Below are 26468 nucleotides of genomic sequence, written 5' to 3' on the forward strand. Positions count from 1 at the left end.
GGTGGTGCAGAACAGTTGGGGTGTGGTGGAGGGAGACCCGGGGGTGTGGTGGAGGGAGACCCGGACCCCTTCCGGAGGCTCACCGCTAAGATGAAGCGGACGGTGCGCAGCCTTTTGACCTGGAGCGACAAGAAGGTTGGATGTGTCAAACTGCAGCTCTTGATAGCGTGGGAGGTGGTGTTGCGGCTGGATGTGGACATGGAATCACGACAATTGTCTACGGACGAGCGTCGACTCCGGGCCCATCTTAAGCACGCCTACCTAGGCCTAGCTTCCCTCGAACGCACCATGGCCCGCCAGCGGGCTAAGGTCGCTTGGCTTAGGGAAGGGGACGCCAACACATCCTTCTTCCACCAGCACGCGGCATATAGGCGCCAGAAGAACGTGAGTCATAGCCTACAGGTTGACAGCGCGACGATCTCTGACCACGCGGCCATGGCTAAAGCGACCTTTACACACTTTGAGGGTCTGCTTGGCACTTCGGTAGACCGGATGCACTCGCTGGACTTGGACTTCCTGGGCACCCACTCAGAGGACCTCTCCGAGCTTGAGGCTGCATTAACAGAAGAAGAGATTTGGGAGGTGATCAGGCGCTTACCTTCTGGCAAAGCGTCGGGGCCCGATGGGTTCACGGCTGAGTTCTTTCTGCAGGGGAGTGGTCAAGGGAGATTTCATGGGAGCCTTCGACAAGTTGTACACGATGTGTGGGCGCGGATTCCAAGGCCTAAGTTAGGCTCTCATGATCCTGCTGCCTAAGCGCCTGGATGCTATGGCGCTGGGGGACTATCGGCCGATTAGCCTGATTTACATCTTCGCCAAGCTAGTGGCTAAGACGTTGGCTTCTCGGCGGGCCCCTAGGATGGAGTCGCTGGTGAATCGTAACCAGTGCGCGTTCATTCGCAGACGGTGCATCCATGTCAACTTTATGTTGGTCCAGCAGACGGCTAGATTTCTGCACCGGGGGAAGGAGCCACGGGTGATGCTCAAGCTAGACATGGCTCGCGTGTTTGATTCCGTATCGTGGGGGTTCCTCATGGAGGTCCTCAGGAAGATCGGTTTTGGCCAGAGGTTCTGCGAGTTTGTGTCCATCTTGCTTTCCACGGCAAGCGCTAGGGTGATGCTCAATGGCGAGCCAGGCCCCCCATCTGGCATAGGAGGGGCCTCAGACAGGGGCCCCTTGTCGCCGTCACTGTTCGTCCTGGTGATGGACTCTGCTGGCCAAGGCCGTGGAGTTGGGTATACTGAGACGTTTGGCTCGGCGAGATCTGGCGACGTCAGTATCGCTGTATGCAGACGATGAGGTGATCTTGTGCCACCCAGATGAGACGGAGTTGCGCGCAGTCCGCGACATTCTGGAGCTCTTTGGGCAGGCATCGGGGCTACGCACCAACTTCGCCAAGTGCTCGGTTTCACCCATTGCCTGCTCGCACGAGGAGGCCGCTGGCGCCGCTGGGCTCATGGAGTGCTAGCTGGCGCAGTTTCCGGTTAAGTACCTCGGCACCCCGCTTTCTTTGTGGAGGTTGACGGATGCGCCCTTCCAGCCCTTGGTGGACCGCTTGGCTGACAAACTCCCTACTTGGCCGGCATCCATGATGCCTAGGGCACGCCGATCCGTGCGGTGCTCGCAGCTATCCCTTTGCACCAGCTGGTGGTGCTAGGCCAAGAAAACGCTGAAGCAGGTTAACAAGATCCTGCGCAGGTTTCTCTGGGCTGGCAGGGCTGATGCCAATGGAGGCCACTGTCACATGTCACGTGAACTGGTCTAGGGTGTGCCGGCCGCTGCAGTTGGGGGGCCTTGGGATCCCTGACTTAGCCCGCACTGCGATCAGTCTGAGGGTGCGTTGGATCTGGAGGATGCGTACTAACCCCATGCGACCGTAGCACGGGCTCAATATGCAGTTCTCGAAGGTGGAGCTAGATGTCTTTGCGGCCTCCACCACTATGGTGGTCGGCAATGGGGAATCAACCCTCTTCTGGGAAGACAGATGGCTGGACGGCTGGACGGCATGTCCATCAAGGAGATGGCGCCGGAGGTCTACGCGCTGGTGCCTAATCACCGCAGGAAGGCGCGTACGGTCCGCGAAGCGCTTGTGGATCGTGCTTGGGTCCCTCTGGCGCACCCACCTAGTGCTCTTGCACTTTGGCAGTACGTGCAGCTATGGGGTAGACTCAGAGACATACAGCTGTCGACCGACCAAGATATGTTGCTTTGGCGTTGGACGACGGATGGCCAATACTCCTCTAGATCCTGCTATGACACCCTCTTCCAGGGGGCCATCACCTCAGGATCTTGGAGGCTGAATTGGAAATCCTGGGCGCCGCCGAGGGTGAAGTTCTTCATCTAGTTGGCTTGCCTCGACAGGTGTTGGACGGGTGAGAGGCTGGCGCGGCGGGGCCTACCACACGCGCCTAGATGCCCGCTCTGTGACCAATCGATGGAGACCATGTCGCACCTGCTCACTGGATGTTCGTTCTTCTCCATGACGATTTGGATCCGGTCCACCTCCGGTCCTCCTACAGTCGAGGGTGACTTCGCGGAGTGGTGGTCACTGGTGGTGCGGACCGCCCCTCGCAAGCTGCGCAGAGGCACTTCGTCGATAATCATGCTTACGGGGCGGCGGTCTTCGAGAACGCGCGCCCCTCGGTGACGTCCCTGTTCAACGACATTGCTGCCGATGCGAGGTTATGGGCGTACGCGAGAGCCCGGGGTGTTCGCCAGCTCCTCCCCTAGATTAGGCTTTTTTTCTTGGGTCGAGTTGTATGGCCGGGTGTGGTCCTTTCGGGGACTTGTACATATAACCTTCTTTCTATCAATACATTGAAACGCAAGGCTTTTGCGTTTCCGCGAAAAAACTATATATTATCATCATGCTGCTGTAAATAATCATTAACCCTGATGCCTATACATATCTGTTCCACTCGTGGCAATTCTTCTTAGAAAGTTGCCTGTCACACCTTTAAGATGTTTTTTGGTGGGTAACCACAATTATCCCCTCAGTGTTATGTGTAGCTATATATGATTATGAAATATTCAGATAGTATGGAATATTATTCGAAGAGGAAGGAGAGTTATTTGAATAGGAAATATATAAGACTAGAGTTACATATCGGATCTGTATCCTTGGATTATTAATTTGGGGTTAAGTAGGTCCTCCTATATAAGGGACAACATATGTATCAGTTATCAATCTAGCAATGAGAAATTAATCAGTCTAGTTTCTTATTGTTCATCCTGCCCTAAGCTGTGTTCCTACTCCCCAATCCCCTACACATGCCGTTTGGCCATCCTCATGGCGTTAGTTACACAGTTTGTCCCTGTTAGGTTCTCTCATTGTAATGCCTTCTTGTTCTTACATATTTCTATTGTCTAATGCTGGTCTTAGTAGAGTCACCGAGAAATGAAAAGGAAATCATCATGAATTGCTACCTTTCCACAGTAATAAATACCTCATTGATATCATCGACTTTATTTTGTTATCTCTGTATCTTAAATTTAACAGGACGTGATCGTGAGTCCCAAAGTGTGAACTAGCTTTATATTTGATACAGTAGAGGTCTTTGAGTTAGATTAGTCTGAACAATTTTGACGTTAAGTCAGTGAAGAACAGTTCTATTACCATTTTGTTATCTCTATTTTTGTTGATGCTTTGTACATGCCTGAAGATCCAGAATGCCATGTGAGAACAAGCTGGGTTCTATGGATCTTGTACCATGTTACCAAATTGATTCTGCCTGCAAAGAACAAACTCATTGTTCCCAAAATAAAATGATATTGAATGTTCATAAAATGTTTAATTTTCTTTTCACAGAAATAAACTTTTACATCTTATGCGCGAAGAATCCCTTGCCCACTTCAGTGGTATGATTTGAGGTTACATAGTGTTATATTACTTTTTTCCACTAGTGCACAAACTGCATGGATTGAGAACCAGCAAAACCTAACTCAGGAGTTTCATTAAAAAATCCTCACCTTTGTACCTTTGCAATGCGACTATTATTCTACCACAAAACTGTGCTGTCTGCTTGGCCTAACTTGAGCTTTGATCTCTATGAGCCTATAGCCAGCTTACATGGGTAACCTGCAGCTATCCAGATTCTACTTTTTTCTATAATATAGAAAATTCTTCATGTGTTAGACTTTTTGAAGTGATAAGTTTTTCTTTGAATATTTTTTATTTGGTTTATTGGTTGTGAAGGTAGTTTTTTTTTTCTTTCTGGTTTTCTGCCATGTTCCACTAAAAAACATGTGCCTATCTGTGCACATATAATCTTCTTTTTTGTTCTTAATGAATAGGCAGCATTCATGTCGGTTGCTTGATTTTTTTTTGTCGATGGCCTATTTTTTATTTACGTTATTAGTCTTCTAGGCCTGAAGCTATGCGGAGTGTATTATAGAATAAGCATAAGCTGGGTAGAAGTCCCAACTACCAAGCATGTCATTAATCATAGACATTGTGTTCTTTCTTGGAGCAATTGAAATCTACTATCTACCATGGTTATGACTAAACCATCCATTGGCATTGCTGCTAGAACTTCCAGCCGAGCTAAAATATGGAGTTTTGGGGCATCAGATTTTGATATGGAACTTGGATCTATCAGTTTCTGCTAATTGTGAGTACTCTAAAGCTCATTTAAAATGCTGGAAACTTTTATTTTCTTCTTTGTGCCTGCCTTTTCACCTATTCATTTTGACACCAGAAATATGAGTCCTTATCTTGCTGTCCCTCTTGGGATCTTCTGATCAGAGAAGGTTTAAGTTTTTTCAAATCAAATCAACCTGGTTTCCATATCATGAATGATGTATACTCTGTTTCATCTTTCTAGCTTGTATACTCAACCGTTGCGCAAATTTTCCATGACAATCTGTAACACAATTTATCCTATGTTCTGTGGAAAATTGGTGGCAACAAATTTACTGAAGTACTAATGTTATGCTGGTGGCTTCTTTTAGTAGCCAACTTTTACTTATCGGGCCACCCTGTTGCTTTCTAATCTTACGAAAAAGGAGATTGAGATCGACTACTTTTATATCATAATAATATTGGAAAGCATCCATTCCTTGTCTTGCTAAATACATTTCAATATTTTAACATAAATCTGTAGAATTTTAATCAGCGCAGTTTATTGGGGGGTGTAAGGGTGGATGTGGACGTAAGGGAATTCGTGCAAGTTTGTCGTATCATAATTAATTAATTAAATTCTTACCACATTGTTACTTTGGCCTGACGTAAGAATCGTACAAAATCAGGTGTTTTTCTTCTGGGTGAGGTACTGTGATCAATTATATGAATGTGCCAATTTTGCCAGCCTTTTCCGCAGCAGTAGATTCACAGCTTTTGGTGTGTTTGGTGGCAATTATCAGGGTCACTAACTCCTATGGTGCTAGGACGGGGCCAAAAGTACTGAAAGATCATACTGTTAGTTTTACGGCTACTGCTTCTTGTTGGCATACTGCTGTTCAAAGCTGCTATGTTGTGGAAGTTTTTTATATGTTCAGTAATTTGGTGGCTGCTGATTTCTCTGTGGTCCATCTCTGGCTCTCTACTGCATTTTCTTAGTTATCTTCTAGTTGGCTAGAGGTTTTCCTGCATCCTTTGTAAATACATTGCATAAAGAGTTCCGTGTTATTATTGTTTTATGCTTTCTATGCTGCCGGAGGATATATTCATTGGTCATACAGTTCTTGCTGAGTTGTTTGTGGGTCTTCTTTATAAATGTGTCAGGACTTGTTAGTGCTTGGTTGTGTGTGCGATATATACCGCAAGATGAGAATCTGAGATTTGGGGAGTGGATGTACAAACCCACCACCCAGGTTCTATTTATGGTTTCTATTATTATTTATACTTTCGGGGCTTTCCTTACATTTCTGTTTCAGAAAAGAAGAAAAGAGCACCTAAGACTTCAATGCATGCTATATTAAAATCACCATTTCAACTGCTTCCAAGATTCTGTTCGATGTGATATGCTAAATTTTTGGTGATTGTGCCTGCTGTTGATACATGAACCAATTACCCAAGTGGCTGAGAACCGAGATGAGGATATGGTGATATGCTGGCTGTCACCGCTGACGGAGACAGGTGGTGCTTCTGTTTCTGTGGACTTTAAATTTTGGCCTTTTCCTTTTAAATGTTCATCCATCATTATCCAGAATAAATCCCTGCTTTACAGCACTAGGAGCCAGAATGAGGTTCTGAATACACCTGATTGCTTTCAATTCTGTACCACAGTGAATTAAATGTTCTGAAAATGCTAGGAAGCCAAGACCCTTATGCTGTTACTATTTACTCTTAGAGTAGATCTTCACTGGATGTGTGATAATTTCTGGTATTATACTAACTGACAGAATCAGAATAAATATGTGGATAACTACTTGCAAAAAAATGCATTCTTTTCTACCATAGTGCACACCTTTCTTCTTCTTCTTCTTCCATTGTTTGATTATGCCGAGATAGGTTTCTAAGACATTTTACAGAAGTCGAAAAGTAATGTGCACCAACATGAAGTGATTTTTTTTTGATAAAGACCAACATGAAGTGATGGTGTTCACCAAATACTTTGTAGTCACGGTTTCTTTACAAATCATTGATCAAAATTATGTAGCCTTGACGGAAAGTAAGGGAAATGAGGCGAGTCTCTGTGTGGCCATGGCAGGAAGCGCCAGCTGCAGGATCAAATGATAGGGGAAACTGTGGTCACGCATAGCAGGTTTTAGGAGTAGCAAGTCCAGCTGGAGTGGGGGCGGTGGTGAGACAAGCATTACACACATATAGCCACACCAGGCAGAATTGCCATATAAGTACCAGCAGATGTGTTCACCGTCGGATAATATCCTGTTCATGCCGATCCTGCAAGATATTTGGGAGTTGATTTTGGTGTGCCCCCACCAACTTGTTTCTGATATTCAGGTCTTGTGGAGGTTATTACACTGCATATGTCCCTTTTTTTTTTTTTTTTTTGAGAACACAGTACAACGCAGACGCTCACAAACACGCACGTACAAACACCCCTATGAACGCACGCACGCACACCCTACCCCTATGAGCACCTCCGAGGGACTGAGCCGGCATATGTTGAGGTTGACGAAGTCACCACTGGCGCCTCGCTGTTGACGGGCACGTCACCTACCACTGAAAGCATAGTGCCGGTTAAATCCTGGAATAAATCCAGGTAAATGCAAACACCCATGTCAAATCTAGGACTTGAACCTGGGTGGGCTGGTTCCACCACAATGGACCTAACCACCAGGCTGTGAACTATTTGTAGAAATACACACATACTTATATGTGGGATATCACTTAATCGGCATGCTGTTGTATCAGGTACAGCCAGATGAATCGAGGATCATGTTTGAGATCACTGATTACAATGGTAAGCCATTGCAAGTGGGGGTAGAGCATGGAGGTCCAGGAAGAGGGTAGAAGTCTTCTCTGGTGATGGGGTTGAAGCGGCCGGGCTTATTAGTAAGGTGCATCTGATACTTTTTTTTTCTCAGGTTTGCATTAACTTGATTCAAAAGATGATGCTTCTCGTATAATGTTCCCATTTTGTCACTTTATCCACGGGAAAGCATGCTACCCAAGAACCAAAGCTTGCCGAGAGAAAAATTTCAATATGGAGGAGGGCCGGGTCCCGTGGGGTCTGGTAAATAAGTTGGCGTGGCTTGCAGTCCGTTTGCGGCTAGACATGCGGACGTCACAGTAGATTTGCGACATGAAGACTGCATCTGTTTGATCTGAATCAAGTCCCGAGTTCAGCTCGTGGCCCTGGGAAATGCTTGTTGTTTCTTACCTGACAGGTGCATGAATCCTGTCTGTAAAAGTATCCTTGTCGCTACTCGTGACTGTTGCTATGTTTATATTGGAAGAAAGAAAATGACTCTACATGTTGTGTCATGAGGCTGGAAACCATGTTTTTGTCCGCAGAAAATGGACCAATGCACGCTGTTGGTGGACCATGGCGATGGTCCTGAGATTTGGAGGTTTAAGCCGCGTAATTGCGATGGCCCGGCTGCATTCCGGTGATCAATTGCAACCTAACAAAATCGTGGAATTGGGTACAGGAAGAGGGCTAGATAGAGTGGCTGTTTTCTGCAGCAGCTGCACAGTGCCTAGCTGCTGCTCAGGACCGATCGGTCCGTCGATCAAGGTGCCCACTAGCTGGACAACATCCTCTTTACGTTTGTGATTGGTTATCTTCGAAATATTAGCATCTGTGAAATATTACCCTTCGTGCTTGTCGCTTAATGGTACTAGGGGATAGCTATGTGAAATTGGGATTCATATCCATTTTCCTTCATACTCCTCCGTTACATATTGTTTGTTGCAAACTTAAATATATCTATACATAAAACATGACTTGACTAGATACATTTGAGTTAGCGAGAAATAATATGGAACGGAGGTAACTTAACAGGCTGTCTAAAGTGTTTCACGAGATGCCAGTCAGTGTACTTGATGACCTATGCATGGCCATCGACGACTGTGCGTAGTTGTACGTACCAGAGCGTGGCCGTACGTACGTACGTACGTACGTAGCATGTCTCTTGTTCCTGAGAGGTGAGAGCAGCGGAGAGTCACTTTCCATCAGATTGCTGTAGCCGTGCGCGTGGCTGTCGCGTCCCAGCATGGCTTAGCGTGTCGCCCAACGAAACGATGTAGAATTAAGTTTTGGCGAATGTGTCGGCATGGAACCAACAAGGCTGCCCCCCTCCCGTCCCCCTCCATCGTGTCAGAGAGCAGGAGACGGTCGATAGGCCAAGCGACACACATGCACGTCGCTTCCACCTATTATCTCTCAACACATCACGTCCTCTCCTGGCTGGAATAATCGGGGGTAACATGCACGCATCGATCTGACACCACCCTAATCTAGTTATGACTTGGAAATGAACCATTTTGACCTTTTTAAGGACTTCCTCATTATCTCTCAACACATCACGTCCCCTCCTGGCTGGAATAATCGGGGGTAACATGCACGCATCGATCTGACACCACCCTAATCTAGTTATGACTTGGAAATGAACCATTTTGACCTTTTTAAGGACTTCCTCATAAAATGATTCGGTGTTGAAAGAAATTTACACACTGATCCCTTATTGGCCCCCCATCTTTATAGGCGTTATCCTAGTTCAACTACTTGTCGAGAGCCTTAGAGCATCTCAGCCGCGCCCCCCAAAGCGTTCCCAAACGGCACCGGATCGAGTGTGTGGGGAGCATGCCTATTTTCGCTGCGAAAGAAAGAACACTTAGCATGTTCAATCGTCCTCCTCATCATCGTCGCCGTGGTAGTGCCGGCGGCAGCACGTGTCATCGAACACCTTGACGCTCATATCCATGTCGCCTAGGTAGTAGAATGTGAGCATGCAGCCGGCTTGGAGGTCGTGGTAGCGCGCGAACTTCTCCCATCCGATGTGGAGGTACATCTTGCCGTGCCCGTCGAAGAGCACGTCCACCGGCCACCGGCAGCAGTCGCTGCCAGCCTCCCGCAGATGCAACGCAGCCGGCTCGTTGCCAGCGACGAACTCGGCGAACTTGTCCGACAACCTCTGGATTTCGAGTGGGTCGCCGTTGAGGACGACGACGAACTCGAACAACACTTGGTGCTTTCCTGCAGGCACGATGATGAAGACGATGACGTCGCAGGCGACTACGACCATGCAGCTCTGCCGCGGCCACGACCACGATCTCGGCCTCGGCCTCTGCCTCTACCAGACAGGGCGTCGACTCTTGAGATGGTGGCGGCTAGGGTTGGCGAGAGAGGCGCTAGGGTTTGTGTGTGAGGAACGATGCGAGAGCACCCCTTTTTTTAGGCTCGAGGGAGGCGGGGGAGCGGTGGCGCTCATTAACGCCGGCACAGAGAGCTAGACGCGACGGGACGCTTTGCTTCGCCTATGCGGAAACTGCACCGTCGCTGCACGCCAATAACTTCTGTCGTAAGGTAGGTGACGGTTAGGTTAAACTTGAATGTGCCGCTGACGCGTCAGGCCCGCGTCTCCTCGCCTCGCTTGTCCGGTGTGCCCGGAGCGTCCCCTGTGGAGCGGAGATGGGCTCGAGGCGTCGGACACCGTATTGGATCGCGCCGGACAGAAGGAGGCTTTGGGCGCGCAACTGGAAATGAAATTTTGTCCGACGCGCTCCAAATACCTTTGATGGTAGCTTTGGGGACGCGGGTGGAGATGCTCTTACGCTTTTTATTGTAACAAGTGAATTAGAAAATCTGTGTACATCTCAAACATGCAAAGGCCAGAACGTAATGTTTAAATTAGAGCGCAGGGATGGAACTGCATGGCAATGGTGTCAGCTGACACCAATGGATTCTGAAAACACTTCACTAATTTTGCACTAATCATTGTTTATTAGTAAAGAGAACAATAGTGCTACAAAGGCTGATCCCGTTATATGATTTTTCTAGCTTTGCTCCTAATAGAACGATTTTATAGGACGCGTCATGGTTCTCCATGACACCGTGCCGTAGTCCGAATGGATCTAAATTTGACATCATAGCGTCCAACCCTATGGCGTTCATGCAGTATAACCATGACGCCGCAGGACGAGCTTAGTGTGAGATTGTGATTTCGTTTCGAAGCTCGTGATTGAGAGTGTGATATCATAGCGTCCAACCCTATGGCATTTATTTTATGTTGAGGTTTCATATAAGTTTTAGGCTTGTTTGATACAATGGATTTCTAAAAGAATCGGGTAAGATTTTTATCCATAGAAAATTTTCCTATAGAGCTTGTTTGATTCAAAAGATTGAACCCTCCAAAATTCTTATGAATTGCTTTCTCATAGTATAATCCTATAGGATTTCTAATAAGAGGTTACATCTCTTGAAAAAATTCCTATATGTCTATGACAACTATACTATGCACTCAATTTCTATAGAAATTTTCTAGCTTTCCCGTGCTACCATCAAACAACTAGTTGTACCCATTTTTATAGGTTTCTTTCCCATAGAATTCAAAGGGGCATGCCATAGCAATCCTCTTTTTTTTTCTTCTTATTCCTCTACTTTTTCTTATGAATCAAACAGGACCTTAAAATTGTCTGTCTTTTCAGTGGCGTGCGTGGGCTGATGGATGGATAAATTCCGACCCACTGATCAGCGATCGTCAATCAAATAAGCTAGGCGCCACCATCGATGCATAGATCATACTACTCCAGTAGCGCGTGGTAGTCCGTGCAGCAGCAGCAGGCATCATCGATCCCGGCGATGGATCGACGGATCGGGGCCGGTGGACGCCGACGTGACACGGGGCGGGCACGGTGGTGGCGGTAGCGCTCGCTGGCTGGCGCGGGAGAGACAGCCTGTCTCAGACAGGGCCCGGCGATGTTGGTGGTGGGTACGCGACGCGCGACGCTACTGGGTAACAAGCGACATGATCCCCCGATACCTGCCTGTCCGTGTAGGTACCGGCTACCACATGGGCGCGATCGTCCCTGCCCCTTTCGCGCTGCCACCCACTGTGCCTGCGTATATGCGTCCATGCTAGAGTACCCACTGTGCCCCGCCCTTGTGCACACTACTCATAGGTAGGAGTACCGGAGTAGTACTCCCTCAGTTATCTTTTACTGTTTCCTCCGATTCATATTAGTTGTCACTAATACAGATGTATCTAGACATATTTTAGTTTCAGATATATACGAGTGGCAATAATATGGATCAGAGATAGTATATATCTTAGGTTAAAATTTTATTTTATATTAGTCTACTCCCTCCATTCTAATGAATAAGACGCCTTTGTTTATCATCTTTTTTATTTAATCAAGATTTACTTCAAATATATAGATTGTTGGCATAAAATTAGCATTATTAGAATATTTTTTGATACAAATCCAACGATACAATACAATCAAGACTTTGTTGCTTAATTTTTCGATCATAGTTCGTATTGAAATACACGTGCGCCTTATTAAGCTGAGATTGTATATTTTAGCTTTGTAGTCACCACCAGTATATAAAATGAAGCGGTCATACTCTCTATTGGATGTCATTAATTTTATTATACGGAGTAGTTAACATTGCTTCAAAGCAGTACTATTAAATGACCCGCTAATTGATGTTAAAATTTCTAGAATGTAGACTAAAAAAGAATGGAGTAGTAGTACATACTCCCTCTATCAAAAAAAAAAAAGAAGTGGACGTCGGGGGTTTTCAAGAAATATTAAGTATTTTGTATTGGAAAGGTGTCACCCATAATCTCTTTCATATTTAATTCCCTCCTCTAATGAGCTAAGTGCATGTAAAAGATGAGTAGACCATGTGTCAAAATTTTATTGGTCTTGATACCCGCGTGATGAGAGAGAATTATTTTTTCTAATTTAAAAGTGTATTGAAATGAGAGAAGTACACTCTTTTATGAACAAATTTTGTAGCTAAAAGTCCACTTATTTGTAGACGGAGGGAGTACGGCTAATTCCTTCCTGTGCATTAGGAGATCCCTCAATAGTGCACGAGCTACCTAGCTGGCTCGTGTGTAAGAGCATCTCTAGCCCATAAACCTCAAACTGAAAAGGCGAATACATGCTCAAATCAAAGAAGCGCGGATTAGATTACCGAAAAGAGAACCGTAAAACAACATATTCTGGAATATGCTACTAAGAGTTTCACCTGCCAGTTTTTCCCCCACCTTCTTCTTCCTAGGACACACGCGCTGGCCTCCGCCCCTGCATGCCTCGCCGCTTGGTGGCCCTCCTGGCAGCGCATGGCCCGCAGCCTGCTCCCGCATATGGCCGGTGGCCTCCTAACCTGCCTCACCAGAGCTCGCTGGAATGGTTCGTGTCGAGGCAACTCGCCGGATATTGGCTAGATGCTCTAAGCTCCCTCTGTTCCATGAAACAATGTTTAGATACACCTAAATTTGGCAAAGTTAAAACACATTTAATAGGACGAAAGGTGTATATGCTAAGCTTTATAGGCTACTGCGTCCGTTCCAAATTATTTAACGTTATTTTAATAAAACCTATTTTAAATATGCATGTATTTAGACGTATTTTAGATTGTAGGTTCGTTTATTTTAAACAAAAGTTTTGGGTCACCTCATTTGAAACATGGGAGTAGTAGCTAAGAGCATGTCTAACAGACCCCTTAAAAGGACCAAACCCGTATAATAACCGCCAAAATAATGGGTTGGGTGCTACCCGGCCGTCTAGCAGACCCCGTAAAATAAGCCCCCGTATCGATTTTTTACAGTTTTGGCTACGGGGCGGCTCTTCGCCCCTTACTTGTACGGGGCGGGAGGCTGAATACAGGGCCAACCCATCATCCCATTTCACTAGGGCGCGCGGATATTTCAGAATTCCCAACTGTTTTCCCCGCGCAGCCGCCATAGCCACCTGCGCACCGCCGCTGAAAACAGAATATTCCGTAGGATTCTGTTTTACGGGGTGAGGATACGGGATCTGCTAGCTCAGACGAGTTTTCAGCCAGCGAAAAATGAATACAAGGCCCTCTACTCGTATTTTATGGGTAGAAAAATAAGGGTTCGTTACCTAAGTATAGCTTGCTAGCTCACGGTCTCGATCGCATCGCATCCCGTGCACTGTAGCCAGAGACGATACGATTTGACTCGAGTCGAGCGGATCGAGCGGTTCAATCAGCTAGCACGGACGGACGGTGCGTGATATCTTTCTGGATCGGAACCCACATGCGTGTCCGTATATGTGCCCGCTGAAAAGGCCAGTACGACGACGTTTCTGATGGACCGTACCGTACTATGATACGTACGTATACGCGCTCCACGCCGGACGTGCCTGTCTCCTGATTAATGCGCGCGCGGGTCTTGCTACCTCGGTCCGACACGCACGTTGCTATAGTAGCTACCACCGTACTACGTGCCAACCTGTAGTACGTGTATATCAGTATCACTGATGCGATTCTGCTGATTTTAGTGTAGATGGTCGTTTTGCTTTGCAGCTGGAGAGAAGGGGACGCGTTCAACCTTGACGCCGAGCGCCGGACACCTCGATGTGTGTGTGCTCAACCTGTTCCTATACGACGCTCCATGGGGTCGTCGTCGTGGTTGGGACTTGTCAGTAGACTAGTTGGCTGCATGGTAGTGGTGCCCCCCTACAGCAAACTGCTCCCTCCCTGCTAAGCAGCAACCACTTAATTCCCACCCCATTGAAACTGTTGGAAAATTAGACATAATTTGCATGATTAATTTTAGAATATTGAACATGACTATAGCAGCTATTAACACATGAAACTCGAATATACTAAATGCACTAATCAGTCTAAAGACATGCGTGTCGGACCATTTAGTATAACAGCCATTGCTAAACTGCTTCATCTGCAATTGTCTTTCCACTCCCTTGTGAGTTGTCACTTGCCACCAATTTGGGATCGAATTCACATGGGCTGCCACATATGTAGGCTTCGAGATTTATAGCAAAATATGAAATACTACACGGGCCAAAGAGATTAGCGCATTTATTTCAACAGTCCCCCCACCAGATCTCAAATGCCCATTCGAGATTTATTTATACGCGTTGATGATGGCTCCCCAGTGCAGGAGATCAATTGTTATACTTTTTAATAAAAAGGTTGTCGAACCCACGAGTAGCTGAAGGTATTGGTTAACAGAATCGACAAGAAAGCAGTAATAATAAAATAGCAGTTTTTGGGTGTATAGTTTGCAATAAAAAGTAAAGTGCAGAAAGTAAATAGCAAATAAGTAAAAGCTCTCGATGAGAGAAAAGTCCAATCCACTATGCAGCAAGTGGACATGCTCAAGTGTGTGTGCTTATATGAGACTAAAGTTCCTCAGGGCGGCATGAATTTACTAGCATCTGAATTTTACACAACATGGTAAATATTTTGTGAAGCTTTATTCAATTAGGGCCGGATATTAAATTAGGTGCAACCATGGATATGTGCAAACACACCTCTTATGATGGGTCCTAGAGCCATTTTAATGTGCAAGTATAGGAATCATTAAGACATAAATATCCCACCATAGCAATAATATCATTGCTCCCCTCTAATGCAACCCACAATATTGGAAAGCGGTTTCTATCAGTCTATCCCTTCCAACACTAATGCATTACATTAAAGTGCAGCTGTAAGGGTATTTTACCCTTATCCATTATTTTGGTAACAATGACACCGTGCTAGAGTATTTGACCTAATACGTTTATAAGGATCATCTCAGGTATTAGGCAAAGAGGCATAAATGGTGTATCAAGGAACAAGAAGGCTAAAGGAGACCCCCCACTTCAACAACAATCGAAAAGGGGTCTACAGCAGAATTCCGGTCTGCCACCCGGTTGGACCGGGCTCCAGACCGGCTGGTCCGGCGTGCGGTCCGATCGACCGGGCGCCAACCGGGCTCCAAACCAACGCCTAAGTGATCCGGTTTGCCGCCCGGTCAGCCGGCCTCCAGACCAGCGAGCCTGGCGTCCGGTCCGGTCGACCGGGCGCCAACCGGAGGAGCTCCTGGACGAAGAAAAGTGTCCCCCGGTCGGGTTCCGGTCAACCATCCGGTCACAACCGGCAGGTCCGGTCAGTGGTCCGGTCTGACCGGCCTGCAGACCGGACAGTCCGGTCAGGGGTCCGGTTGACCGGGTTTGTCGAGAGAAAAGCTGAGGTGGCAAGTGACCAACGGCCATATTTCGAAGAACACTATAAATAGGCCTTCTCCTATCTCAGAACAGTTAGACACTACACTATAAGTTGTTCTTGAGATCTTTCTCTCTTACTCCATTGCTAGAAACACCAAAAGCCTCCAATCTCCCTCCTCCTCCACCCAAACTCAAATCCCTTCGGGGAATCGCTAGAGGAGGACCCTATCTACTGTTCCACCAAGCCAAATCTCATTCCCCCTTGTATTCATTGAGAAGCTTGCTTCCTAGGGTTCTTTGGAAACCCTAGGTGGGAAAGAGGAGTCCGGAAGCATCCGGGCTGTGGATTTGCTCCGGGCAAGATTGTGAAGGTTTGGAGGCTACCTCAAAGTCTACCACAAGTGAGTGAGCTATTCCTTCGTGGGATAGGCTCCGGAGAATAGGGTGAGCCTTCGTGGCATGGGGAATCCTTCGTGGGACCTCCACCCCTCCAAACGTGACGTACCTTCTTGCAAAGGAAGGGAACACGGGAATACATCCTCGTCTCCGCGTGCTATCGGTTATCTCTAACCGAACTCCTTACTTGTGATTTAACTGCCTGAGAGAGCCTTCGTGCTTGAGTTAGTTGTATCCTCATATAGGTTGTTTCACCTAGTTTGCATTAGGCTCACCTTTATATTCCGCAAAGCCTAATATTGCAAAGAAAGAATTAAAATCTGTAGAAACCTATTCACCCCCCTCTAGGTTTACCATCTATATACTTTCAATTGGTATCAGAACCTGAACTCTTATTAAGGGCTTCACCGCCTTAAGAGTGAGATGGATAAACTATTCGAGGGTCTAGATGAAAACTCCAACCTTTCGGTTAAAGAGATGAAATCTAGATTCTTGGCATATGATGCTGAGAAGAAGAAAAAGGAGGATGAACTACAAAGCCAAGTGGCAGAGATGTCTGCCATGCTTAAGAACTTGACTAGCGGGCCCCCTAGTACGGCTTCGGCCTCCCTAGGGAGCTATCGTGAAGTCAACCATGACTATCCCAAAAACACTTCACCCATGCCTCATATAAACCATAGTGGGAATGTTCCCCATTTTGATGGAACTCACTTTCCTTTTTGGAAATCTTCTATGGAATCTCATATTCGCAGCTGCGGCGTGGAGTTATGGGAGATCATTGTTCATGGATATCGGGAGCCACAAGATCCCATTCGGTTGACCTCCACCGAATTCTACAATCGTCAACTCAACGCCTCCGCACGTGACAAGTTTAGGAGTGGCATCAACCGCAAGCTCCTTGATCAAGTCAATGACATAGACTCCGCTAAAGAGTTGTGGGATCGAATCATAGTACTCCAAGAGGGAACCGATTTGATCCAATCAGCTCTTTATGAGACCGCAAAGCAAGAGGCCCATCAATTCATGATTCGAGAAGGAGAGTCCGTGGCCGATGCTTATGCAAGACTTGGTGCTCTTAGAGTAAGGGTCAAGGGACTTGGTGTTGAGAAGTACAATGACGGCTTCGAGATGAATGAAGCATTCATAAAGTCCAAGGTCATTGCTATGATTGCCGTCAATCAAGAAGACACCAACCTTGCACTCAACTTGCAAATCATGACCAAGAGTGCCGACCTCAACTCCGATGATCTAGTCTCCTATGTGGCCGCCAATGAAAACATGGCCAAAGCGGGTAAGAGGCTCATGGCAATGAACCGTGTTGATGAAGCCTCACACAACCATGAAGCGCCACACAACCTTGCTCTCAAAGCTAGGGCCGATCATGGAAGCAAAGAAGACTATGAAATTGAAGAAGATGAAGAGATGACTTCAACTAGTGACATTGCTACCGACTTTGCTTTCTTTGCCAAGAAGTACAAGGCAAAGTTCCCTATGCTCCTCAATGATAAGAAGAAGAAGAGAACTTGCTACAATTGTGATGAAGATAGCCACTTTGCAAATGAGTGCCCTTATGAGAAAAGGGTAGACAAGCCAAGATTCATCAAAGGGGTCAAGCCAAGATTGAAGCCAAACCCAATCAACGATCGATACAAAAAGAACAAGGGAAGAGCCTTTGTTGGGGCCAAGTACTTGTCCGATGATGAAGAGGAAGATGAGGAGAAGGAGGCCGGGGTGGCTGGTTTGGCTTTCTCTAAGCCCGGGTCACTCTTCACATATGACTACTCCAAGGACTACTCCACGGAGAATGATGTTGGATCTTCCTTCATGGCAAGGATAACTCAAGATGATGACTCCGATGACTCTCCCTCATCTACAATCGTTGGCTCTTGTCTTATGGCAAGGGAAACCAAGGTAATGGAACCTCCACCTTCCCTATCTAGTGTTCTTGATGATGAAAATGAAAATCAAGAAGAGTTAATAGTGCTTAAGGAACTCTATGATGTTAGATGCACCCTTCGTGGTGAAGCTCTTGTCAAGTTTGATTTCTTGATGGACTCACTCAAAGAAAAGGATGAGTCCATTGAGGAATTAGAATATCATTTGAATGAGAAGGAACGGAGATTCAATCTCCTAAGACAAGAGCTAAAAACCGAAAGGTGCATATCTCAAGGCCTTAAGCAACAAATTGAAACTTATGAACTTGATAAAGTTAAGGACCTAGAAACTATTGATAGGTCTCAATCATTGACTCAAGAGCTCAATGCCTCAAAGGAGGAGCTTGAAGTTGCTCATGCTTCTCTCACTAGGGATCTTGACCACCTTGAAAAGGCTAACAAGCTTGTCAAGGATGAGCTCAAGAAACTTGGAGAGAACCATGACCTACTCCAAGAAACCTACAAAAAGGCTCTTGGATCAATGAAGGATCCCATTGATGTTGAAAAGCTTGCTTGTTCCTCCACTTCCTTTACTAGTGAGCATGCTAAACTTGTTGAGGAACATGTTCGTTTACAAGAGGAACTCTCTTTGCATGTTGAGACCAATGCATATCTTGAATCCTTGGTGACCAAATATGGTCTTGACTATCATCCTAATGAATCTTCTTGTGAGCAAGCATCTATTCTTGAGGAAAATGTTAGGTTAACAAAGGAACTTGCAAATTTCACCACCGCCAAGAACAAGATGGGATTGGATGACCTCTTGAGTAAGCAAAGGTCAAACAATCAAAAGTTTGGACTTGGATATGTTCCTAAGTCTCACAAGAAGAACAACTACAAGAAGGAGAAACCCGCTCAAGATAAGAACAAGAAGGTCACTAATAATGGCAAAGCCTCAAAGGGCAAAGCCACTAATGGTGACCGCACGGGGCCAAACAATCACTATGCATTATTTGTTGATTATTATGGTGATGTCTATGCTAACTATGTTGGCCCTCCTAATGGCTATGCTTATCTAGAGTACTCAATTTGGGTACCAAAAGATATTGTTGCCATTGCAAAGGAACCCATTAATAGATGGGTTCCTAAATCCTCTACTTGATTTTGTAGGGGTATTCCTCCGGTAGTCCAAACTGGGTGTTTGATAGTGGATGCACCAATCATATGACCGGAGGAAGATGTGTGCTTGATCAATTCATTGAAGATATCAACAAGAAGTCAAGCATCACCTTTGGTGACAACTCAAAGGGAAAGGTACTAGGGTATGGCAAGGTAGCAATCTCTAAGGACTTGTGCCTTGAGACGGTTATGCTTGTTGAATCCCTTGGCTATAACTTACTTTCTATATATCATCTTGCCGATGCCGGTTACAATTCATATTTCACTAAGTATTGTGTGAAAGTCTTTATGAGTGACAATCTCAAATTGGTCCTTGTTGGATATGTGGAGAACAACCTTTACGTGGTTGGCCTCTCGAAAGAGAGCCCCTCTCCCTCCACATGTCTAATGGCGGCCAAACATGACGAAGGTTGGTTGTGGCATCGCCGCCTTGGTCATGTTAACATGAGAAATCTTAAACAACTCCTAAAGGGTGAGCACATTGTGGGACTAACCGGCATTTCTTTTGAGAAAGATCGTGTTTGTAGTGCATGTGTAGCCGGAAAGCAACTCAAGAAGAAACATCCTATCAAGAGTATTGTTACCACATCTAGGCCCTTGGAGCTCCTTCATTTGGATCTCTTTGGGCCATCACATTATGATACTCTTGGTGGGAGCAAGTATGGACTTGTCATTGTTGATGATTACTAAAGATACTCTTGGGTCTTTCTCCTTAAGTCTAAGGACGAGACCCATAGAGAGTTCATCACCTTCGCCAAGAAAGCTCAACGTATGTATGAATCCGAGATCAAGGCAATTAGGACCGACAATGGCACCGAGTTCAAGAACTACACTATGCAAGAGTTTGTTGATGATGAGGGCATCAAACATGAGTTTTCGGCACCATACACCCCTCAACAAAATGGTGTTGTTGAAAGGAAGAACCGGACTATCATTGAGATGGCAAGAACCATGTTGAGTGAATTCAACTCTCCCCACAACTTTTGGGGAGAAGCCATCTCTACGGCCGTCCACTACTCCAACCGGCTCTTCCTCCATCCCCTCCACAACAAAACTCCATACGAGCTTCTTACCGGTAACAAGCCTAATGTCATGTACATTCGTGTTTTTGGATGCAAATGTCTTGTTAAGAACAACAAAGGAAAGCTCGGTAAATTTGAAACTAGAACCATAGAGGGTATATTTGTTGGATATGCGCAGAACTCTCACGCCTATAGATACTACAACCGGTCCACCGGGACTATTGAAGTATCTTGTGACGTGGTGTTCTTGGAGGATAATGGCTCCCAAGTGGAGCAAGTTGTTCCATGTGTTGCAGGTAATGATGATGATCCATCTAGTGCCATCAAGCATATGGGCATTGGACACATCCGGCCCATGGAAGTTCATAATGATGATCAAGATGATGGAGTAGATGTATCAAGCACGGCTCAAGTGGAGCGTAGCTCAACTCAAGCCGAACCATCAAGTGCAACTCAAGAACCATCCTCTACTCAAGATGAGTCACGTTCCGAAGAACAAGAAGATAACCCTCATTCCACGGAGCAAGACCATGATGATGATCAAGAAACATCCTCAACTCATGATCAAGCTCAAGTGATCCCTCATGATCAAGCACTAGCAAGAGATGAATTCATTGATCATGAAGGAACCATTCGGAAGATCAAGGCCGCTACAAGGGCAAGTGACATGAAAGTGGATCAAGTCCTTGGTAGCATCTCAAGAGGAGTGGTAACTCGTAGACACCATGCATTACTTATCACTTATTGTCAAGATCATGCTTTTGTGTCTATCTTTGAACCACTTAAGGTACATGAAGCCTTGGTTGATCCGGATTGGGTAATTGCCATGCAAGAAGAATTGGAGTGTTTCACTCGTAATGAAGTATGGTCTCTAGTTGAGAGACCCAAGGATCATCGCATCAATGTTATTGGGACCAAATGGGTATTCAAGAACAAGCAAGATGAGAATGGCATTGTCATACGAAACAAAGCAAGGTTAGTGGCGCAAGGGTTTGCCCAAATATAAGGTATGGATTTTGAGGTTACCTTTGTGCCGGTAGTCCGTCTTGAAGCTATTCGTCTTTTGATTGCATTTGCATCTTTCCACAATTTCAAATTATATCAAATGGATGTGAAAAGTGCATTTTTGAATAGTCCCCTAAAAGAAACCGCATATGTAGCTCAACCCCCGGGTTTCGAAGACCCATGCCGACCCAACCATGTGTATTTACTCCATAAGGCACTCTACGGTCTCAAGCAAGCTCCACGTGCTTGGTATGAGTTCCTTAGGGATTTCTTACTACATGATGGGTTTTGCATGGGTACTGGTCGATTCCACCCTTTTCACCAAGCGGGTTAAAGGGGGTGGCCTATTTATATGTCAAATATATGTTGATGATATTATCTTTGGTGGAACTAACACCAATCATAACAAAGCTTTTGAGCTATTGATGACTAGGAAATTTGAGATGTCCATGATGGGAGAGTTGAAGTTCTTCCTAGGCTTCCAAGTGAGGCAACTTGCAAAAGGCACCTTCATCTCTCAAGAAAAGTATGTGAGGGACATGCTCAAGAAATTCAACATGACCAATGCAAGCCCAATGAAGACGCCCATGCCCGTAAAGGGACAACTTGGCTCATGTGACGGTGAGAAGGATGTGGACATAAAGGTATACCGCTCCATGATAGGATCCTTGCTCTACCTTTGTTCCTCTAGGCCGGATATCATGCTAAGTGTAGGGATGTGTGATCGTTTTCAATCAGCTCCTAAGGAGAGCCATTTAATGGCGGTCAAACGAATTCTAAGATACCTTGTTCTCACTCCTACTCTAGGGCTATGGTATCCAAAGGGGTCTACCTTTGAACTCATTGGCTATTCGGATTCCGATTAGGCCGGTGATAAGGTTGACCGGAAGTCTACCTCCGGGGCTTGCCAATTTATTGGCCGGTCATTGGTGAGTTGGTCATCCAAGAAACAAAACTCCACCGCTCTATCCACCGCCGAAGCCGAATACATATCCGCGGCATCTTGTTGCACTCAATTGTTATGGATGAAGCAAACCTTGAAAGACTATGGTGTGTCTCTTGGTACGGTGCCTCTTCTTTGTGACAATGAAAGTGCAATAAAGATCGCCAACAACCCGGTTCAACATTGTCGCACCAAACATATTGACATTCGCCATCACTTCCTACGTGATCATGTTGCCAATAAGGATATTGATCTTACTCATGTGGGAACAACCTACCAATTGGCGGATATTTTCACTAAGCCTTTGGATGAAGCCCGTTTTGTTAACTTGAGAGGAGAACTTGGTATTCTTGATCCTAAAAACTTGGATTGATTAACTTCTTGCACTATATTCTTGCATTTATCTTGCTATCTAGCTTAGAGGCATAGCACATATGGGGATAGTCATCCTACCATGTCTTGGTATGATGCATACCTATGTGTGCAACATAAATAGACCCAATGTCATTATATGTACCCAAGCATGTCTCTTCGAGGTCTCATGACATTTGCGCTTTCACATAGGGGGAGTAATCCCCCGCCCCTCATTGAGCCTTCATTACAACTTGATTTGATTATATAAGGCCAAATGATCTTATTGCAAAAATCATTTCCAAATGACTTATGATTCTTGATATACATTTCGAATCATGCCCATTGTTGCTATTTACATCTTGTTCGGATTTTCTCTCCAATGGGTATGCCTAGAGAACTTTGTGTTTCCAACCCCATGTCTATGCTCATCTCATCATCATCTATCTATCTATATGTACATGTCATCATCTGAGCATTCACACACATTTACACAAAGAATAGGGGCAAAACGAGGCAAAACGAGACAAAACTGGGATGTTCGTCCCTGGCCGGTCTCTGGCCCGGTCGGACCAGCCTCTGGGCCGGACCAGCCGGCGCCAGGTCCGGTCAACCGGGCGCCCGACCGGCCGTGCGGCCAGATATGAGTTGGGAGGGGATACCCCTTGGGGTCATCTTCCTCATTATCCCCCAACTCCCAAACCTCCATGGCCGCCGCCTTCATCACCTCCACCACGATCTAGAACCTTCCCACCACAAGAATCCCCCCAAACTCCACCAAACCATAGATCGGGCCCCTTGGGACATCTCCACCGAAGGATTTGGTCCCTCTCAAGCTAGTTTGGGAAATTTTGGAGTTCTTGGTTTTTCAAGCCCTACCTAGTGTTCTTCTTGCTCTCTTGATCAAGGAGGACAATGTCTTCGGGTAATGTACTCTCCCTTCCTCCCTATTTTCTAGTCCTCATCACACATTGCAATTTCTTGACAAGATTTGAGGAAATTTTAGGGTTAGGGTTAGGGTTTGTAAGTCCTCATGCCTTTAGAGTGTCTCACAACACCAAGCACATACTCCACTCTATTGCTATAGTCTATATTCAAGTTTCTGAGTTTTTGCATGAATTTGTGGTAGAAAATCTGGGCAACTCCTCACAAGTCGACAGATCCGGTCACCAGCCCGGTCGACCGGCCTCTCAACCGGCCGGCCCGGCGTGCCGCCCGGTCTGACCGGATTGTCAACCGGCTCATCCGGTCTGCCGCCCGGTTGGACCAGCCTGTGCGCCGGATCGCCCAGTTTTTCGCACAATCTCATCAATACACTTGGATATATGCTATTGTTTTTGGTTTCCCTCTTATTGATGACATGTACACTTACCCCACTGCTATCCTCGCTCTATTCTCTCATTCACAGGTAGTTGGAGTGGTGAACCACGTGGCACTGTTGCCAAGAGAGGACGGACTGCTGAGAATCCACCCCGCCGTTCTAGTGTTCGTGTACCCACTGCAGCTCAACAGACTACTGACACTGGCAGCTCGGAGAGGAGAAGAACCAAGTCAGTTGGTGGTAAGAAAAAGGATAAGCATGCCGCCCAAGAGGATGATGAAATAGTGCCAGATTTCAATCTTGCGGATGCACACCGTGGTGATTGGCGGGAAGTGAGAACGGTGAATCCGTACCTCTATGAGCACCGCACTTACACTGGTGGGGACAAGTTCTTCTGGACCAAGACACAAGCAGCTCTATGGCATGGTTTCTATGATACTCAAGAGTGTATGAAGAATGGTGCTGTTGTGATGCCCAAGGCCATCAATCCTGAAGAGCTTGCCTTGCATGAAGCCACAAAGTACCGCTTTGTGGTTGAAACCTTGAAGGGTATGGGACTATATGACCTTGTGTGCCTAAAGCCCGATGATACACAAGAAGAACCCACCTATTGTCCCCTCCTGATCCGTCAGTTCCATTGCACCATCTTCTTCCATGATGATGCAGACCGCACCATGACTTGGATGACTGGCAGGGAGAAGTACTCCTGCACCTACACACAGTTCTGTGCGGCCATGGGTTTTGGTGGTGACCGTGCTCCAGGGTACAGAATTCACACTCGATCTAAGATGACTAGAGGTGGCATCACCTTTTGCTATCCCACTAACCCCACAGCTGGGCCTCCCACCATCTCCGGGATGTACTACTCATATCTTATCCTTTCCAAGCTATTCCGTGAGAGCCTCATCAGCAAGTCAGGAGATACTAGTGAAGTCAGGAACTATCACCTGAATCTGATGTACTATTGCAACCCTGCCAAGATAAGGAAGATTGATGGTTGTGATCTTATTCACTGTGAACTGAAGCGTGCAGTTATGGACCGCATGACTCCCAACTATGCTCAGTATGTTCAGCGGCTCATCAACTACATTGTTCCTGCTCCTCTCAACACTCTTGATGAAAGGGTCATCATGGAACCATTCAGGTTCCCTACTCAGGATGGTCGCCCAGAAGTACCTTCCATGATGCCCTCCACTGAGCGCCGTTCCAAGGAACAACATGATCCTGCAGCAAGCTCCAGCTACTCCCGGCGCCCTCAGCGTGGTGCCGCTCGCTTCTTCTCCAGCATGTGGCAGATGTGCAAGAACACCAATGATGTTGCACATCAAAGTCTTGCCTTGAACCAGGAGACACGGAGGAGACAGAGTGAGTTCATGGCTGCACGAAATGCTCCTGTTCCTCCTTCTGGCCCTGAGATGGAGCCTGTGGTTGCACCAGCTTGGGAGATGCCTCCCATTACTGTTGAGATGCTCCAGAACTTCGACTTTTCCATGTATGCTCATGGTGGCCCTCCTCCTCGGACTGCTCGTGCTCCTACTCCTTCTGATGATGATGGTGATGAGGATGACGGTGGTGCGGCTGCGCGCGATGATGGCGAGAGCTCCTACTCCATCGGGCATCAGTTCTTTTGATGGGTGCGATCGCATCTCTCCTCTTTTCTTCGCCTTTTTGGTGTTCCGATGCCAAAGGGGGAGAAGAGAGTAGAGTCTAGGACCACGGAGCTCTTGGAGTGTCACAAGCCATGGGAGTTGCTTTATTTGGATCTTATATGGCTTGTGCTTATTTGCTTTGATTTCTTGCTACTTCGAATAATTTGTGTATGGACGTGTATGGACGACTATGTTTGCTTAATCACTCTATTAGGATAATCATGCTTTATGTTTATATATCTTGATATACTTGTCCATACCATGCTTGTTTCCCAAAGATATTGGGGGAGCTTCTCATATTCCACAAATGGTGCACTTTGCATTCAAACGCAAATTCTCCAAGTGCACACATTATGGGGGAGCTGTCGTAATATCTTATATGGAATCAAGGTTTAGAGCTTATCATAATATCTATATGTGACTCTAGCTCGGTTTTTCATCGTATACCAAAAAGGGAGAGATTGTAAGGGTATTTTACCCTTATCCATTATTTTGGTAACAATGACACCGTGCTAGAGTATTTGACGTAATACGTTTATAAGGATCATCTCAGGTATTAGGCAAAGAGGCATAAATGGTGTATCAAGGAACAAGAAGGCTAAAGGAGACCCCCCACTTCAACAACAATCGAAAAGGGGTCTACAGCAGAATTCCGGTCTGCCACCCGGTTGGACCGGGCTCCAGACCGGCTGGTCCGGCGTGCGGTTCGGTCGACCGGGCGCCAACCGGGCTCGAAACCAACACCTAAGTGATCCGGTTTGGCGCCCGGTCAGCCGGCCTCCAGACCGGCGAGCCTAGCGTGCGGTCCGGTCGACCGGGCGCCAATCGGAGGAGCTCCTGGACGAAGAAAAGTGTCCCCCGGTCGGGTTCCGGTCTACCATCCGGTCACAACCGGCAGGTCCGGTCACTGGTCCGGTCTGACCGGCCTGCAGACCGGACAGTCCGGTCAGGGGTCCGGTTGACCGGGTTTGTCGAGAGAAAAGCTGAGGTGGCAAGTGACCAACGGCCATATTTCGAAGAACACTATAAATAGGCCTTCTCCTACCTCAGAACAGTTAGGCACTACACTATAAGCTGTTCTTGTGCTCTTTCTCTCTTACTCCATTGCTAGAAACACCAAAAGCCTCCGATCTCCCTCCTCCTCCACCCAAACTCAAATCCCTTCGGG

General features: G+C 46.4%; 1 long non-coding RNA gene across 1 annotated transcript; it reads left to right on the forward strand.

The window, feature by feature from the left end:
* The first annotated feature begins 2751 nt into the window (after positions 1–2751).
* LOC124701849 lies at positions 2752–8042 on the forward strand. The gene is made up of 3 exons (XR_007002247.1): positions 2752–6077; positions 7320–7795; positions 7923–8042. It is a non-coding gene; the product is annotated as an uncharacterized LOC124701849 (long non-coding RNA).
* Positions 8043–26468: the final 18426 nt, after the last annotated feature.

Source organism: Lolium rigidum, chromosome 3 (assembly GCF_022539505.1).
Source record: "Lolium rigidum isolate FL_2022 chromosome 3, APGP_CSIRO_Lrig_0.1, whole genome shotgun sequence".
Classification (NCBI taxonomy): domain Eukaryota; kingdom Viridiplantae; phylum Streptophyta; class Magnoliopsida; order Poales; family Poaceae; genus Lolium; species Lolium rigidum.